At 38.8% G+C, this 16,109-nt stretch overlaps 1 long non-coding RNA gene across 1 annotated transcript in view; it reads right to left on the bottom strand.

Annotated features, from left to right (window-relative positions):
* LOC126996933 (uncharacterized) overlaps nt 1-1,857 on the bottom strand; it is a 152,894-nt gene extending 151,037 nt beyond the window's left edge. Inside the window, exon 1 of the long non-coding RNA XR_007751758.1 lies at nt 1,678-1,857. This is a non-coding gene — a long non-coding RNA (uncharacterized LOC126996933). The remainder of the gene's footprint in view (nt 1-1,677) is intronic.
* Nucleotides 1,858-16,109: the final 14,252 nt, after the last annotated feature.

The following is a 16,109-nucleotide window of genomic DNA, read 5'->3' as shown; positions in this document are numbered from 1 at the left end:
GAAGATGGGAGAGGGAGAACGATAATGAAGGACGGTAACAGAAGAGAGAAAAAATAGGGAAGTCTGAATAGGAAGGAACATGAGAGAGAGAGAGAGAGAGAGAGAGAGAGAGAGAGAGAGACGAGGCTTCCTTTTGTAACACCGACCCTCTCTCACCCTTTCCCACGTCAAAGAGTTACCGTGAACAAAAATAACTTCCTTCAATTAACCTTCTAACATCCCGTAAGCCTGTGCGTGGGCTGTGACAAACGTTAAGTCGCCAGTTAACGATTTTTAGGTGGTTTTCCTTAGACGCTTCCACCTCTCACAAAAACTATTAAAAAAGGAGATCAGTCGGGTTATAATGAATGTTTTATTAAAATCACGGTACGGAATTAGGGTCACACTACGACCAGGGTCATAAAACTACCCCTGGAAATGCCCCAAGCTCCTACGAAAGCCTTTTAAATTTCATATAAAAAACACAATTCGCAAAGGTACAAAAAACAACTTATTAGTAAGATTATCATCAAGAAATAGGCTATCAGCAAAAAATATCCAATACTGTTCAGCAACGAAAATGTCATTGATTAATTTGCTTTTCATCTGTAGCCTAATACTGTCCGCTCCACTAAATCCATATCTCAACATTGGTCTTCGGTAAACAAAATGAATGATGGTAGCCTAATTACAGTAATCTTGAACTACATCCATAATTTATAGCTATGTTATCTTAAGAGGCGACAGGAATAGCAACCACAGGGCTTTCACTTCCTTATGTAACGAAAAGGTGAGGCTAAAAATAGTTACCGTGTCATGTACATTGATTCTCTCTCTCTCTCTCTCTCTCTCTCTCTCTCTCTCTCTCTCTCTCTCATCAGTGCTTATTACGTCATCTCTAAATATGGATCTAGTACAGAAAATGATTATAGCGGCCACAAGACATATCGCTCTGGAAATAGAAACAACGCAAGTCAAATAACGTGAAAGTACATGCATTTGCGAAGCGTTGGTACTTAATTATACAATGTTATCATACCGCTCTGATAAGGAAGACATATTATGGCTGCGGAGGAGGAGGAAGATGATAAATAAGAAAATTGAGGAAGGGAAAAAAAGTAAAAGGATAAAAGAATGATAGAAGGAGTAAGTGGAGGAAGAAGAAATTGAAAAAGGAAGAAGAAAAAGGTCGTGGAAGACAGTAAGAGGGAGTGGAGGAAGAAGAAAAATGAGGAGAGGAAGAAAAAGATTGTAGGAGACGAAAACTGAGGAAAGGAAGAAGATAAAAGATGGTAAGAGAGGAGAAAGAAACAAACGAAAGAAAGAAAGGAAGATAAAGATTGTAGATGACAGCAAGAGGAAGCGGAGGAGGACAATTGAGAAAAGGTAGAAGATTACAGAAGATAATAGAAAGAAGTGGAAGAAGAAAACTGAGGAAAGGAAGAAGAAAGGCAGTAGAGTGGACAAGTTATTAAGAAGAACATAGGAGTCTGCAAGAGGCTGGTTGGCGTATACAAGGCAGCTCCTATAAGCCAACCCCACCTCGCCTCACTACCCATGAACTTACCCTGCCTCTTGAATGTATCTATAGTATTTACACTCACATGACTGCCAAGAGGTGCAGTAAAAATAATAAAAGTGGGGAATGGAAAACAGTAAGAGATAAGGGAGTAAACGAGATGAAGTGCTTTAACTTACCTCAAATGCGTTATGTATTTCTGCTAACTCGTGTAGGATGATTGAATACGATGAGAAGCCAAGGACTGGTCTACTGAAGCACCATTAGTCTGTGTGTCACCGCGGCCTCAAAGGGAAAACGAATAAGTAAATGAGACTAACGTGGCGTCCCTCACTCTGGCGCCCATTGCGGCCATTGGGGTTCCTTTCGTACGTCACTGCGGCAGGCTGACAAACCTTATAAACGAAACTGATTTTTTTTATTGTATTGTTTCAGGGAGTAGAAGGTTATGCCACGAGAACAAGCAATATATGTTAAGTTTGAAATCTTAATATGATATGCGATTCAAGAGAGTTGTAGAGAAATAGAAGAAGCGCGTGTTTTTGTACTCTGATTTGGAATAGTTGGTAGCCATGATTCTCTCGGCCAGCAGGCGTCGTTCGTTCTATCCCGCTCCTTCATGTTCATTAAAATACTTTATTCTCAGCACTTTTGCATCACCTCTGCAATACATTTTCATATTATCAAGACCAAAATTACTCAACGAACTGGACATAGACAGTGAAGATAGATAATGCCGAGGAAGAAACTATTGTACGTGTTAGTTTATGTCTCAATAAGGTGTCAGCAGTACTCCAGTTTGTATTGTATTAGTCTTTCATGATCCAGTGAGAGCAATAATAATCACAATAATAAAATGGAAACTAAAATTAAGGTAGAAAATAATTATAATCATCAGAGGACTTATATTTCCGAGGCCCCGCCAGAACGCAGATTAGCCTAGCCCTGATGGCGGACGAGTCACACACCAGTTAGAATTCCTTTTACGTGAATATTATGGCCGGTGATGGGTAGGCAGTGCTTGAACTCACCTCCAAAGCCTTCCTGGAAATATTAATGGTGACAGACGACTTGGTTTTGGCTGAACAGACGGTGAAAGGTAGGAACACACACACACACACACACACACACTTTATTATAGAAGTCGTGTGTGTGTGTGTGTGTGTGTTTTTTCTCTATAGTCTCTTATCTAATTACCATAAACCAATGACTAAGCTTCACTGTAGTCATCATTACAGGATTAGGCTATTATTATTATTATTATTATTATTATTATTATTATTATTACTGGTGGTGGTAGTGGTTATTATTGGTGTTGTTGTTGTTGCTTGGTCACATGTTCGAATCCCATGACAAGAATGATAAAAAAAATAATAAACCCACAAAATGAAACGTCAAGACCAAACAAAAAATTAAAAAAAGGTAATATAGAATGTTAAAAAGGCCACGACGGTGTGTGTGTGTGTGTGTGTGTGAGAGACAAAGGAGAGAGTGATAAAAAGGGAAGCATAATTAGGAAGAAGACCAACTGGGGAGCGGAATGGGGAGGGCGGGTGGCCGGAGGGACGGAAAAAAGGGCTGTCGAGGTAATGAAGGGCGATATAAAGTGTGAAAGGGGACGAAAAGTGGAGGGGAGAGGAAAAAAAAGTGGAGAGGAGAGGAAAAAGTGACGAAGGGGATGTGTGTATGGGCTATGGCTAACCAACTAACGGGGAGCTTATGTCCAGGGGGCGCATCGCTTCTCTCACTCCCTGCCTCCACCCCTGACTGTCCTCCCTAGCAAGCCCCCTCGCAGCTCCCCTATCTACCCCAAGGCTCTCCCGGCAGGATAGGCTAATAATAAAACCATGTGGATCTAGTTGTATCGGACATTCACTGGTGGATAAATGGATTATTAAGATGGTTTTCCTTGTGTCTATGTACAATTATCTCCTTTCTTTTAACGTTGATGTTCCTCATGTTAACATAAGCTGAAATTTGCATGGTGGTAGCCTACTCGTAACCTTCCATAGCTCATTTCCACAGCATAGATCTTTTTCTCTCTGTTGCAAAGAAAGTTCACCTCACAAACCCACCATAGAACGAGTAACAGACATTCAGCTTCGTAATAGTGACCTAAAACCACCAAATGACGAGTAACACGTGTCTTTATCTTCGTAATAGTGACCTAGGTAGCATTCTGTACCATGTTATTCGCCAACCACACGCTACGAGACAATATCTTCATCACCTAAACACACAGACCCACAGGAAAGGTCACAGGATACGGCGTTGTACCGAGTGTGTGCCAGCTGTCGCGCTGAGATTTTTGGTAGCTTGGAGGGAGTTGGTAGGCGACTCAAACATGTGTCTCCTTCTTGCACGCCTTGTCATCGCTTTGCCTTTTCTCACGTCCTGGTTCCCGTACATGTTTAGAGGTCGTGTAACTCGTGTTCCAAAGGGGTTTTAATATGGACCTCTGACGTTTTCTTTAGCTCAGTAGACTCGTTTCAGGGACTGGAGTTTCGATTTCTTGTGTTTGCTTGGATTTATATACTTCCGTTTACCATATGTAGACGTGATGTGTCGGTTAGGTTAGTACCCTTGTGTAGAGTATACCCAGAGGTACCAATCTAACCAACACAACACCATTATAAATATCGCGTAAAGTCTATTTCATCTACCCATTGTTATTCGGTAAGTCGTCTCTTTGACAAACGTGCGTTCTTTACCAGTGTGTGGGAGGGGGAGGAGGGGTGGTGGGGAACAGCCTTTGTCTCGCCCTCTTAATTAAGCAAACTCTTACAGCCGGTTGTGTTTCTTAATTTATTGTTATGGTGGGCGGCAGAGTGTGTCTCAGGCATTATATGTAATCCACCCCACTAAATGTTGCACTTGGTGAGATTGTTTTTTCATTTAAACTTTTTAGCGATTTACTTATTCAGGGCGTGTTTTCTATTCTTTACTTGGTTAGCCTAATGCATGAAGCATGTCGTCATTTATTTTTTGTTGACATGTGTTGCCCCTGTCAGTTTGTCTATTTATTTATTTATCTATCATTATATATATTTTAATTCATATCTACATTTCTGTCTATCTATCTATTTGTCTAAGTCTATCTTTATTTATCTTATTTTTTGTGCATTTTTTACCTTCATTTTCTCCATCTCTATCTTACCTTGTCTTTATTTTATTTCCTTTCTTTCTGTCTTTCTTCCTTTCTTCCTTCCTTCCATCCATTCTTTCCCAATATATTTACCTGCGAGTTTATCAAGTCATTTTTAGTAACATCAATTAATTTACTTTTTCAGACCTGGACCATCATGGGACCTCAACACCACTAACTCACGGGTGGTAAGTGTTATTCTACCATTGTTCTCTCGCCACTTTAATAGCATCCTCAACCAGTGCATGTTGGAGGGGGTAACCTTTATAAATGCATTCGTGTGTTTGGTTCGTCAGGGTGCAGCAGCGTGGAGTCTACTATTGTTCTCTCGTCACTTCAATATTATATCCATCCAATGTATGCAAGAGGGAGTGACCCTTTTAAATGCAATCGTGTGTTCATCAGGAGCATGTAGCAGTAACTTTTAAAATATATTCGCTTGTGTGTTAGTGGGGCAGCAGGCAGCGTGGAGCAACTCAGTGAGGAGTTAGTTTAATTCTCGGTTAGTTTAATTCTTGGTGGAGTTTGCTGTGGCCGCTGTAAAGTAAGCTCACTGTCCTCGGCCCCTGATAATTGCTTCAAAAATAATCCTTAATACCCGCCTCCACCCTCGCGGGAATAAGACGCAGAATCCTTGATCGTGTTTCCCCCTATAATCCATTGCCATTAAGGGAGAGATACGACCTGCCTAGGCTGTAAATGCACACGAGTATATTTGATAGGCACAGGTTTTTAGTTTTCATTTTTGCATCTTACTTATAAAACGACGTAGGGGGAGGAGTAAGTTTGTAAGTTGACCTCTAGTCTAAATTATTGAGGTATGATTTTTGTTTTAACTTTTTTCACCTGCCTATGGCCTCGGTAGGCGGTTGATGATCGGCCCCAGCCTGTTATGCCGGAGGCGAATGTTTATAGTGGCGCCATCTTGCCTGGTTTATGCTGTCCCCCGGAGCTTATCTTTGATCCTCTTTTAAGAGAGTGAATCTAGAATCTGGGTTAATAGGTGGTCTTCAGGACAACATGTATGTACCACTCGGTGGGAGGGACGCGAACATGCGTCCGCCTGGATGGCGTGCTCGCACGCGAACCACTTAGCCACCGCCTCCCCATTCCTTACCTCCTCCTTGAAAGACAACGCCACAGAATGAAGACGTGCTGTAAAGTTGCAGCCATGGCCAGACAACAAAAGTAAGTCCTCACTTTTTCTCCATGTACTGTAGTATCCTCAAAAATACTTATTGTTGGTGTTTTCTGATTAGTAATGAATAGTTCTTTGTATTGAATGTAATGAATAAAAATAATTTGTCTAAGCATAGATATATTTAGCAGAAGTTGTGAGCGTTACCATATGGTTACGGTAGGCTTTTGTGAAACTAATAGCCATTGTTTGTTAGTTATTTGAATAATAAAAGACACAGGCTTTATATCTTATATAGTGAATTATTTTTCTTCTTTCAGAAGCTTATCAGTTGCTGGGATACTACAAGAACTGGAGAATGGTGATGCTGAGGAACAGAAATGGAATTACTTTCGTATGAACATTAATATTTCCTGACAGATTAGCGGACGCGTGCAGATCAGTTATAAAACTCGTAAAGGATTTCGTGAGCAGGAAAACGAAGACCCATGATATGTTAGTTTAGTGTATATTAGTGTTATTATATATTAGTAAGTATATTAAGTTCCAGTGTATGATATTACTCTCCCACCAAAGCATTTAATACTGAAAAGCATCTGAAGTTGACAACGTATAACTGTAATATGATAAGTTAGTAGAGTAATTCTGTGATTGCAACTGTACGTTATTTTGGAGTAAAGGAAGTATCTCATGGGTAAAAAAATGAAAGGATTAAAATAAAAACGGTCCGCTAAACACTTTTAGAAAATAATGGTTAGAAGATAGGTCACTAGTGTGTTTGTTTCGCAGTATGATGTTTTTTATACGTATTTTTTTCTAGTAGAGGAAGCAGTTCAAGGGCAAAAGTAAACAAAAACAAACAGAACACTCCAGTAAGCACTTCTCCTGTATAAAACAAAACAGAAACGAGTGATCAGAAGAGAGGTCAATATCGGATGGACGTGTGATTCGGTATATTAATTTCCGCTGTATGTCTTTCTCCCACCAAAATATTTAATAGAGTAATACATCTAAAGTGGGGACGTCTGAATATCATATCATAAGCGCGTAAAGTAGTTCTGGGATAGTAATTATGCGTGTGGTTAAGTATATTAATTTTCACAATGATATCCTTCTCCCACCAAAGCATTTAATGTACACAGTAATTAATTCAAGGTATGTATAGATATCGCATAATAAGACCGTAAAGTAATTCTGGCATTGAAGTTATACATTTGGTTAGGTATATTAATCTTCACTAATATCTTTCTCTCGCCAAAGTATTTAGTACAGTAATTTATCTTAAGGTGAGAATCCCTAACTATCGCACAATAGCCACGTAAAGTAATTATTGCAGTAAAGTAATTTTGGCATTGCATTTGGACTTCTGTTTTAAATAATTATTGCCTCGAACATAGTATCATCTTCCCCTGAAACATGTCATTTAGTTTTCATTAGTACCAAGGCAGGACACGAAATATACAAGACAGAAATCGAACAGGTAATCCATATAGCAATATAAAAGATGCAGTTTAATTCATGGTTCAATATATTTATAACCTGCATTGTATAACATCTTCCTGCCCATAATTCAAGTACTTTCATGCTTTTTTTTTACGAATATACAACAATAAATATTTATGACTTCTTGAAAATAATGATTGTCTTTATGTCGGTGCAAAACAACAACAGCAACAACAACAACAACAACAACAGCAACAGTTTCAACCATTTCTCCGGGATCTTAACTAAATAATATACAAGTTGTGGTTCAAGATATTTATTTCCTACTTACGTGTCATTTTTTTTTACGAGTATACAACAAGAAATATTGACAACCTTTAGAATATAATGTTTCTTTTTATACCTTCCCCTAAAAATCCCTATATATCTAACCATTTCTTAGTTATATTATCTGAACCTTGGATACTTGTTGCCTTATCTTTCTGTCTCTCCACTCCAATATAATCTTATGTACAGTCCTCTTTGTACTTCTCTCATTGGCTTCACTCTCATTTTCTCTTTCTCAATGTCTCAGGTGTATGGAGGGGGCAGAACAGGCAGCTTATAGTGTCCACAGTCCACCCTCTCTACCTGATTTGTCTCTATAGTAACAATATAAAAAAAGTAACCTCTCAGTAAGGCACATTCCTACGACGGACTTGTGAATAAAGGGAGAGAAAGAAAAGTGCATTGAAGTTTTGCCTTTGGGTGAATAAACATGTCCAGCGTGGTGGCGGCGACTTTCGTGAATTCCTGACTCGCTGTGAACACATTCCTCTCGCATTCCTTCACACACCGGTGTAGCCGTTTCAAATTACTCCCTGTTTCAGAAGAAAATATCAGGTCCATCCGGAAAAAAATAAGACCTTCAAAAACACCAACGAACCTCTTGCCGTTAAAGCAATTGAAGGTGACGGAAATTGTCTTTTCCGTGCATTGTCATGTGCCATCACTGGAGAAGAGGACCAACACGACGTTGTCAGAAGCTTGATATGTGATTTCGTTGCCAGCACTGAAAACATCAAAGTTGAATCAGTGCGTCAGAATAAAGTGTGGGGAACAACAACAGAGATGTTAGCAGCAGCCAACATGTTCCATGTGAATGTATGTGTGTGGGCAAAGTTCGGTTTTATGCACACATGGCATATACATAGGCCGAAATGCAGAGAAGTAGTAAACGAGTCAGTGTACCTCGACAATAAAGCAGGCAACCATTTTAATGTAGTTATTCGTGTGTAATGTGCACATGATTAGTGATTAGCTTTAGGATGGGAGACATTAATGTACTGTAGTGTGATTACTGATTAGTTTTTGTATGGGAGTCAACATCAATAAATCTTTTTCAGTCAACTGAAACCAATTTCAGTTGACTGGGGAGTGCTATCTAACTAGTTTCAATTGACTGGGGAGTGCTTTAAAACTAGTTTCAAGAGACTCCGGGAGTCATGTCTAGGGAGAGTATCCTGAAACGACTACACCGGCGCTCTTAGTAACTCCAGAAAATACGCAGTTTCCTTAAAAAAAAAAAAAAGCAGAATGGAAGAAATAAAAACAGTGAATGTCTACACACTGCACACACACACACACACAAAAAAAAATGAACTAATAGAATGAAAGATATAGATTGGCAAACACAGATAGATAGATAGATAGATAAATAGATAGACAGACAGGGAGAGACAAACATACATAGCGACAAATAAACACACAAACAAACATACAGACACGCGGAGATGCATAGAAACAGACATACAGACACACAAACACACAGACGGTGGACAGACAAACAGCCAGACGAACAGAGAGAGAGAGAGAGAGAGAGAGAGAGAGAGAGAGAGAGAGAGAGAGAGAGAGAGAGTGACCAAACCTACCCCAGGATAAAGCCTGAACATGGTCTTTGAAATATGCATAAACAAGGAAGGAGAGGATAACAAAGGGGAGGATATCTGGCTGAGGTGGGGAGGAGGAAGAAAAAAAAGATAAACAGTGGAAGGGGAGGAAGGAGAAGAAAGAGGAGGAGGAGAAAGAAAAAAATGTGGAAGGAGAGGAAGGAGAAGGAAGGGAGGAAGAGGAGAGAACAGGATAGAAATGAAGAGGAGGAAGAGTAGGAGGAGAAGGAAGAAAAAAAAACAGTGGAAGGGGAAGAAGGAGGAGAGAGAATTGGTAGAAGGGGAGATGAAAGGATAGAAAGAGCAAGAAGGAGGAGGAGGAGGAGGAGGAGGAGGAAGCAAGAAAGATAAACAGTGGAAGGGGAGGAAAAAGAAAGGAAGGAAGGAAGGGGAGAGGAAAGGCATAGAAATGAGGAGGAGGAGGGAGAAGAAAGGAGGGGAGGAGGAAGAGGAGGAGAAAAAAGAAGAGAGAGGAGGGTAGGGAGAAAGGAACGTAAGAGGGCCTTTATGTAACCTTTTTTTTGCACAAACTCATTGTTGTTCCTCGTTGTTTGAATATAAATACATCTCCCTTCCTTTCTTCTTTTGTGTCCTGTTTTTCTTTCTGTCTGTCTCTGTCTGTCTGTTTGTCTATGTATATCTGTGTTTTCTCTTATTATTATCATTATTGTTGTTGTCTCTTCTCCGTTCTCACTTTTATTTTCTGTTTCTCTTTGTCTATCTCTCTGTATGTCTATTTGTCTCTGTTTCTTTACTTATTTTCTGTTTCTCTTTGTCTATCTCTCTGTATGTCTATTTGTCTCTGTTTCTTTACTCGTTTTTCTCTCATATCATTCTTTTTCGTATTCTTATTCTTGTTTCTTTATTTCTTCCCAACATTTTTCTTCTCCTGGTATTTCTTTCCATGAGTTTTTGGGGTACTTTTTTCTTCTTTCTTTTCCTCGTAGAGCCTCCCCCCACCCCCCGCCCTACTGTGGTCATCGGTCAGCCTCGCGTCTTCCCGGCCACAGCCACTTAAAACTTTGACGTCCTTTCACTCTCCTCCCCCTCTCCCCCGGAAATGTTTGTAGTCTTGCCGTCAGTACTTGGTCTTCGTACATTTTGCCGTGAGATTGTGTTTTCCGAGGTTGAGAAGTCTTATACGATTTACACACTTACAACAACAAATACAAATACGAAACAATGAAAACTACTACTACTACTACTACTACTACTACCACTACTACTACTACGAACAATAATAGAAAAATCATAACAATTACTATGATATAAGTGACAAAGGAGAGCAGTTCTATTAATTATTCCTGAGTGGGTGTAAAAATATCTATATTGAAGATACAATAATGAACGTTACTCGTACTCATGTTGAAATATTATAACAAATTAGCGATGACTTGACTTTATATCTAATTACTTGTCGTATTTCTGAGTAGTAATTCATTAGCATATGTATATTTTCATCGACATCAACGCCACCTTGTTTTTGTTAAGGGATTACTACAGTATTTTCTCTCTGATTAATATTTTTGACTATTTGTTTTTATTACACTTATTATTACACACACACACACACACACACACACACACACACACACACACATCTCTCTCTCTCTCTCTCTCTCAGGCAGGGCGGGAGTCACTATGGTCAGCCTCGCCTTGGTCATCTGTGCGGATAAGACCAAGAGGGATTTCTCGGGCCTCCACTATCCTCGTCTTAATTAGTGTTCTGGTGCAGGTATAGACGGGCCTCGGTTGATGTTGGTCATCTGTTACTACTGTCTGTACCTTGTGAATTCCTTGGATTGGTTGATCTGGTTTCCTGTTGACGCTGTGAAGGAAAAGGTGACTGCTTGTTATATAGAAGGAAAGTATATGTGCAAATAGATTTTTTTTTTTTTTTAGACAATGCTTTTGAAATTTACTCATATCTTTTTTTTATAAGTACAGCGCCATTAATAATTAAAAGAGACTGTGGGGAATAGTTACCATGCTGAAGTAAGTTTATTGGTGCTATTGGGTTATAAATATGGTACTGAATTATATATACAAGCCAATACTGACACAATTTGGTACTTATAAAATGTGGTACTATTGATAAATAAAAAAAATCAGTGCGTTAAATTTAGAAATGTACTGCAATATTTATAATCCACCACATGCTCAGGCGCTAATGCTACGGAGATGAGCACCGAGGTCACGCGCAGCAATAACGCATACCCCCTTCATTGTAAATCATAAAAGTGTTGATAGGAGTGTGTATAGGGCTCATACATGCAGACGTTGATGTTGTTGGCTATACGAGAATATGCTATCAAAGGGAGCCAGTGTTAGTATTCATAGGTAGAGGTTTATATTACTGAACATGCGATATTTGCTTTCACACGCTTATATTCAACAGTCAGTGAAATATAGTGTTAAAAGAAATATGTAGAGAAGTATGTAGATGAATATGTCAGGCCGTTGTAGATAAATATGTAAAGAAATATGTAAGGCCGTTGGAGAGATATGTGAAGAGAAATGTGTGAAGAAGTATGTAGAAAAATAATATGTAGGGCTCTTGTAGAAATATATGAAGATAAATGTAGAGAAGAGATTTATATATGAAGGGAAATAAGTGGAAAAATATGTAGAGAAATAGATAAGGCCGTTGTAGAGATATGTGAAGAGAAATGTATAGGGAAATATTCAGAAATTTCTATTGCTGAACAAGAGATTTTCCTCCACACACTTATATCTCACACACAACGCAGAACAGAGTCGAAAGAAACACGTATATATTGTTCATCCCGTCAGCAGCCATGAATTAGCATTGCAAAACTCCGAGACTTAATCACGACTAAGTTGGTTAACATAAAACGTAAAGAGAAATTAAAATCACGGCGCTCAATTGTTGAAATTTCCTGTTAATTGGGTGGAATGTTTATCTTGCTGGAGATGAAAGCCGGTGACTGGTGCAATTAGCCTCGATAATTGTCCAGTACAAATTAGGTGTACGGCATTTTTCCGAGTCTCATTTGAACCGACTGTCTGACTACCGCTTGTGCCCTTGTTACACGTCATTTACGAGTCTTCCGATACAAGTATCTGACGTGTAGGCAGGGAAGTGTTTTGGACGTGTTGGCAGTTGTTGATGTTTATATTACTAGGTGTTTATATGAGTTCATGCTTATATTACTAGATGTTTATATTAGTTGGTGTTTACGTGTATTAGTTGGTGTTTATATCAGATATATTGTGTGACGTTGATATTGGTTGATGTTTATATTAGGTGATGTTTATGATGCGCTCTCTCTTCCCACGTTGATTTGTGATGGGGTTTATTATTAACTGACCTTTTTATTTATGGTATATTCTTATGTTGCGAGATTAATATGTTGCGAGAGGATGCCGTGTGTAATTCATATTTTATACCTGTTTTTAGTGGTTGACAGCTGCTCTTCCACGTGTATTAATATTGTGATGGTTATATTGTTTATCAACCTTATTATTCGCAGTATTGTTTATATATTTACGTTGCGAAGTGTGTTGCGAAAAGGTAAGGTAGGTACACAATAATATTTTCTTACCTGTTTTCATTGATTGACTGCTGTTCTTTCCTTCCACTATGATTTGTAATGTTTTTTTTATTGTTTATCGACCTATTTATTCGTGGTATTTGTTCATATTTGTGTTGCGAAATATATATGTTGCGAGTAGGCGACGTAGGCAGGTAATTCATTTTAACCTTTCGATATAAGTTGATGGGTGCACTCCGCTTCCACTTGTATATGTAATGGTTTTGATATTTATTGACCTATTTATTCACATTATTGCTTATATTTATGTTGCGAAATGTGCTGCAAGTAGGGAACGTAGGTCATTATTATTTTTTTTTACCTGCTTCTATTGGTTGGCAGCTGCTCTTCCCTTCTTCATGTATGTATTTTTTTTTTTTGTGTGTTTTTCGACCTTTTTATTTGCAGTGTTGTTATATATTAATGTTGCGAAATAGATACGTTGCGAGTAGGTTGCGTAGATAATTCATTTTAGTCTTTTGATATCAGTTAGTGACAGCACTCCCCTCGCGTTTTAATTCGTGATAGTTGTGTCGATTATGCACCTTTTCATTCAGGGCAAAAAGGTTGATCCCGAGGCCTTTGTTGTGAGTGGGTGACGCAGTAGATAATTTTGACATGTTGCTATTGATAATTTTGTTGATGGCTGCACCGCTCTCGTCACCTGCTACGCACTCGTTACAATTATCACTCTTTTTAAACCATTAACATATATTTAAACCTTTACATTGATCATACACAACATATTTCACCTTTTTTCCCGTTTATGTATCATGTATCTCTGTCTCGCTTAAGTTCCATTCTACTTCATCAGAGTTATAAAACTACTACATTAACCAACATCAATATAGCTGTCACAAGTTTTTACACCATGATTTTATACTTAAACCCATACATTGGTCATTCACAGCATCTTTCAACTTACTTTTCTTTTCATTTCTGTATCACACGAAAAGGTTACATTCCTGTCAGACAACTACACCAGCCAGCATCATTACAATTATATTTTTTACCCCATAATTATCTACTAAAACCCATACACTGATCTGATCACACACCAGCCAGCATCATTACAATTATATTTTTTACCCCATAATTATCTACTAAAACCCATACACTGATCTGATAACACACTACATGTTTCCACTTAGTATGTTTTTTTCAATTTTCCATCTCTACCAGTAACAGCCAGCCAGCATTATATTACACCACCAAACACCAGCCTGCATCATAACAGCTATCACACTTTCTACTTTTTTTAATTTACTAACTTCATGAACAGAGAGTAAAGTTTAGTCCATCAGAAGAGTATCATAATCACCATCACCGTTTCTATTTTCATTTATTTCCCTCGCGATTGGGATAGTACGGTTTAATCCATCAGAAGAGCATCATATCACTAACTACATTACCTGTCATCGCCACAGTTAACCTAATTTCCCACACACAATTGTCACGTGCTCAAGCCCATAAGCTGAACACACACACACACACACACACACACACACACACACACACACACACACACGTAACCACCAACACATATTTTTTAATCCGGGCAGCGTATGCATGGCTAATAAACCGCCATTTCACGTAAAAGCTAATTGATGAAACACACAGAACCATTACTATTAACCTCCCCTTCATGAATTAACCCTATTATGTAGTGTTGTGTGTTGTGTTGTCGTCACGTGTACCATTCTGAAGAGCTATTTAGTATGGGTGTAGTATGTGGTATGGGAGATGGATAGGTAGTTAGATAATTAGATAAAGAGAGCAATATATAGATAGATAAAAAGAGATAGATAGATAGATAGATAGATAGGAAGGTAGGTAGGTAGAAAGAGTGAACTTGAGGAGATAAAATGAGAAAGGGAGAAATTGAGAAGGAGAAATTAAGAAAGAGATTGAGAAAGATTGAGAAAGATTGAGAGAGAGAGAGAGAGAGAGAGAGAGAGAGAGAGAGAGAGAGAGAGAGAGAGAGAGAGAGAGAGAGAGAGAGAGAGAGAGAGAGAGAGAGAGAGAGAGAGAGAGAGAGAGAGAGAGAGAGAGAGAGAGAGAGAGAGAGAGAGAAATACAAAAGAAAGAAAATAAAAAAGGATGAAAGAAAGGAGAGAGAGAGAGAGAGAGAGAGAGAGAGAGAGAGAGAGAGAGAGAGAGAGAGAGAGAGAGATTATTATGTCACCCGCCTCGTTATCATCTTATGCACTACAAATATTTTTTCCTCAATTTCAAAGAAGGATCCCAAGAGCCCAACGCAGCCCAAAATAACGCAAATTACAAAGCCTAACAAGTCAACGTAAACTCGAGCTTATAACGAACTCACAATAAAAAAAAATAAAAAAACGAAATGCGAAAAGAAAATATACATGAAAGTACGAGATATTATACCACCAACACCACCACCACCACCACCACCAACAACAACAACACCTCAAAGATGACTTAATTAACTCCACTGGCGATCAACAAGGTGTTTTTCCCTCGCACAATTTTTTTTTTTTCAGCCTTGGAGTCTTCAAAGGTTATGAGATCGGATTGCCCTTCCTTGTAAATCTTAATAGGTTCGAAGCTCCTTTACAGAGTCTCAGCATACCGATCCCTTGCGTATTACCGCTTGCTGGAAGGGTTTGTGGGTTTGGATCTTGTTGATGGTATGGGGTTTGAGGAAGAGGGAGAAAGATGAGGAAAGGAAAAGAGGAAGGATGGAGAAAAAAAAGTGGAAACAAGGGGACGAAGAGTTAAAAAAAACAAGACAGGAAAAGAAAGAGAAGGAAAAAGAAAGCGAAAGAGGGATATCAATAAGAAAGGATTGAGAGAAGTGGACAAAGAAGGAACAGAAATGGTTTGAAGAAGAGGGAGTAAGATGGGAAGAAGAGGAAAAGAGGAAGAATGGAGAAGAAAAAGAGGGAACAAGGGGACGAAGCAGTAAAAAAAAAAGACAGAAGACAGGAAAAGACAAAGAAGGGAAGAGAAAGAAAAAGAGGAAAATCAATAGGAAAGAGTTGAAGGAAGAAGAGAGGAGGAGGAAACAGAAGAGGACAAATAATAAGAAGAAAAGGAAAAGAAAAGAGAAAAAAGAAAATCCTCCTTCTCCTCTTTCCTTCTCCTCTAATAAAGATACCATAAAGGGAAGATAAAGTGAAATATCTCGCATCATTACAAACTTTCAGCGGATCCATCACTAACTTATTAGGCAAGTTTGAGCCTTGATTGGAAATTTGGAAGCACGGCCTAAAAACCTAACGACCTTAACCTATGAAGACGTAACCCCAAACTTAACCCTGTTCTGCGCGAAAGAGAAGGAATTCGAACCTGTTCCTGATGGCCCAATACTCCGTTCACAGTATCCTGGCATATAAGCTCCGCCCCCTTGAACATAAAACGTGTGTCATTGGCCACT

This window comes from Eriocheir sinensis, chromosome 11 (assembly GCF_024679095.1).
Source record: "Eriocheir sinensis breed Jianghai 21 chromosome 11, ASM2467909v1, whole genome shotgun sequence".
Taxonomy (NCBI): domain Eukaryota; kingdom Metazoa; phylum Arthropoda; class Malacostraca; order Decapoda; family Varunidae; genus Eriocheir; species Eriocheir sinensis.
This window is presented reverse-complemented; position numbering and strand designations above follow the sequence as displayed.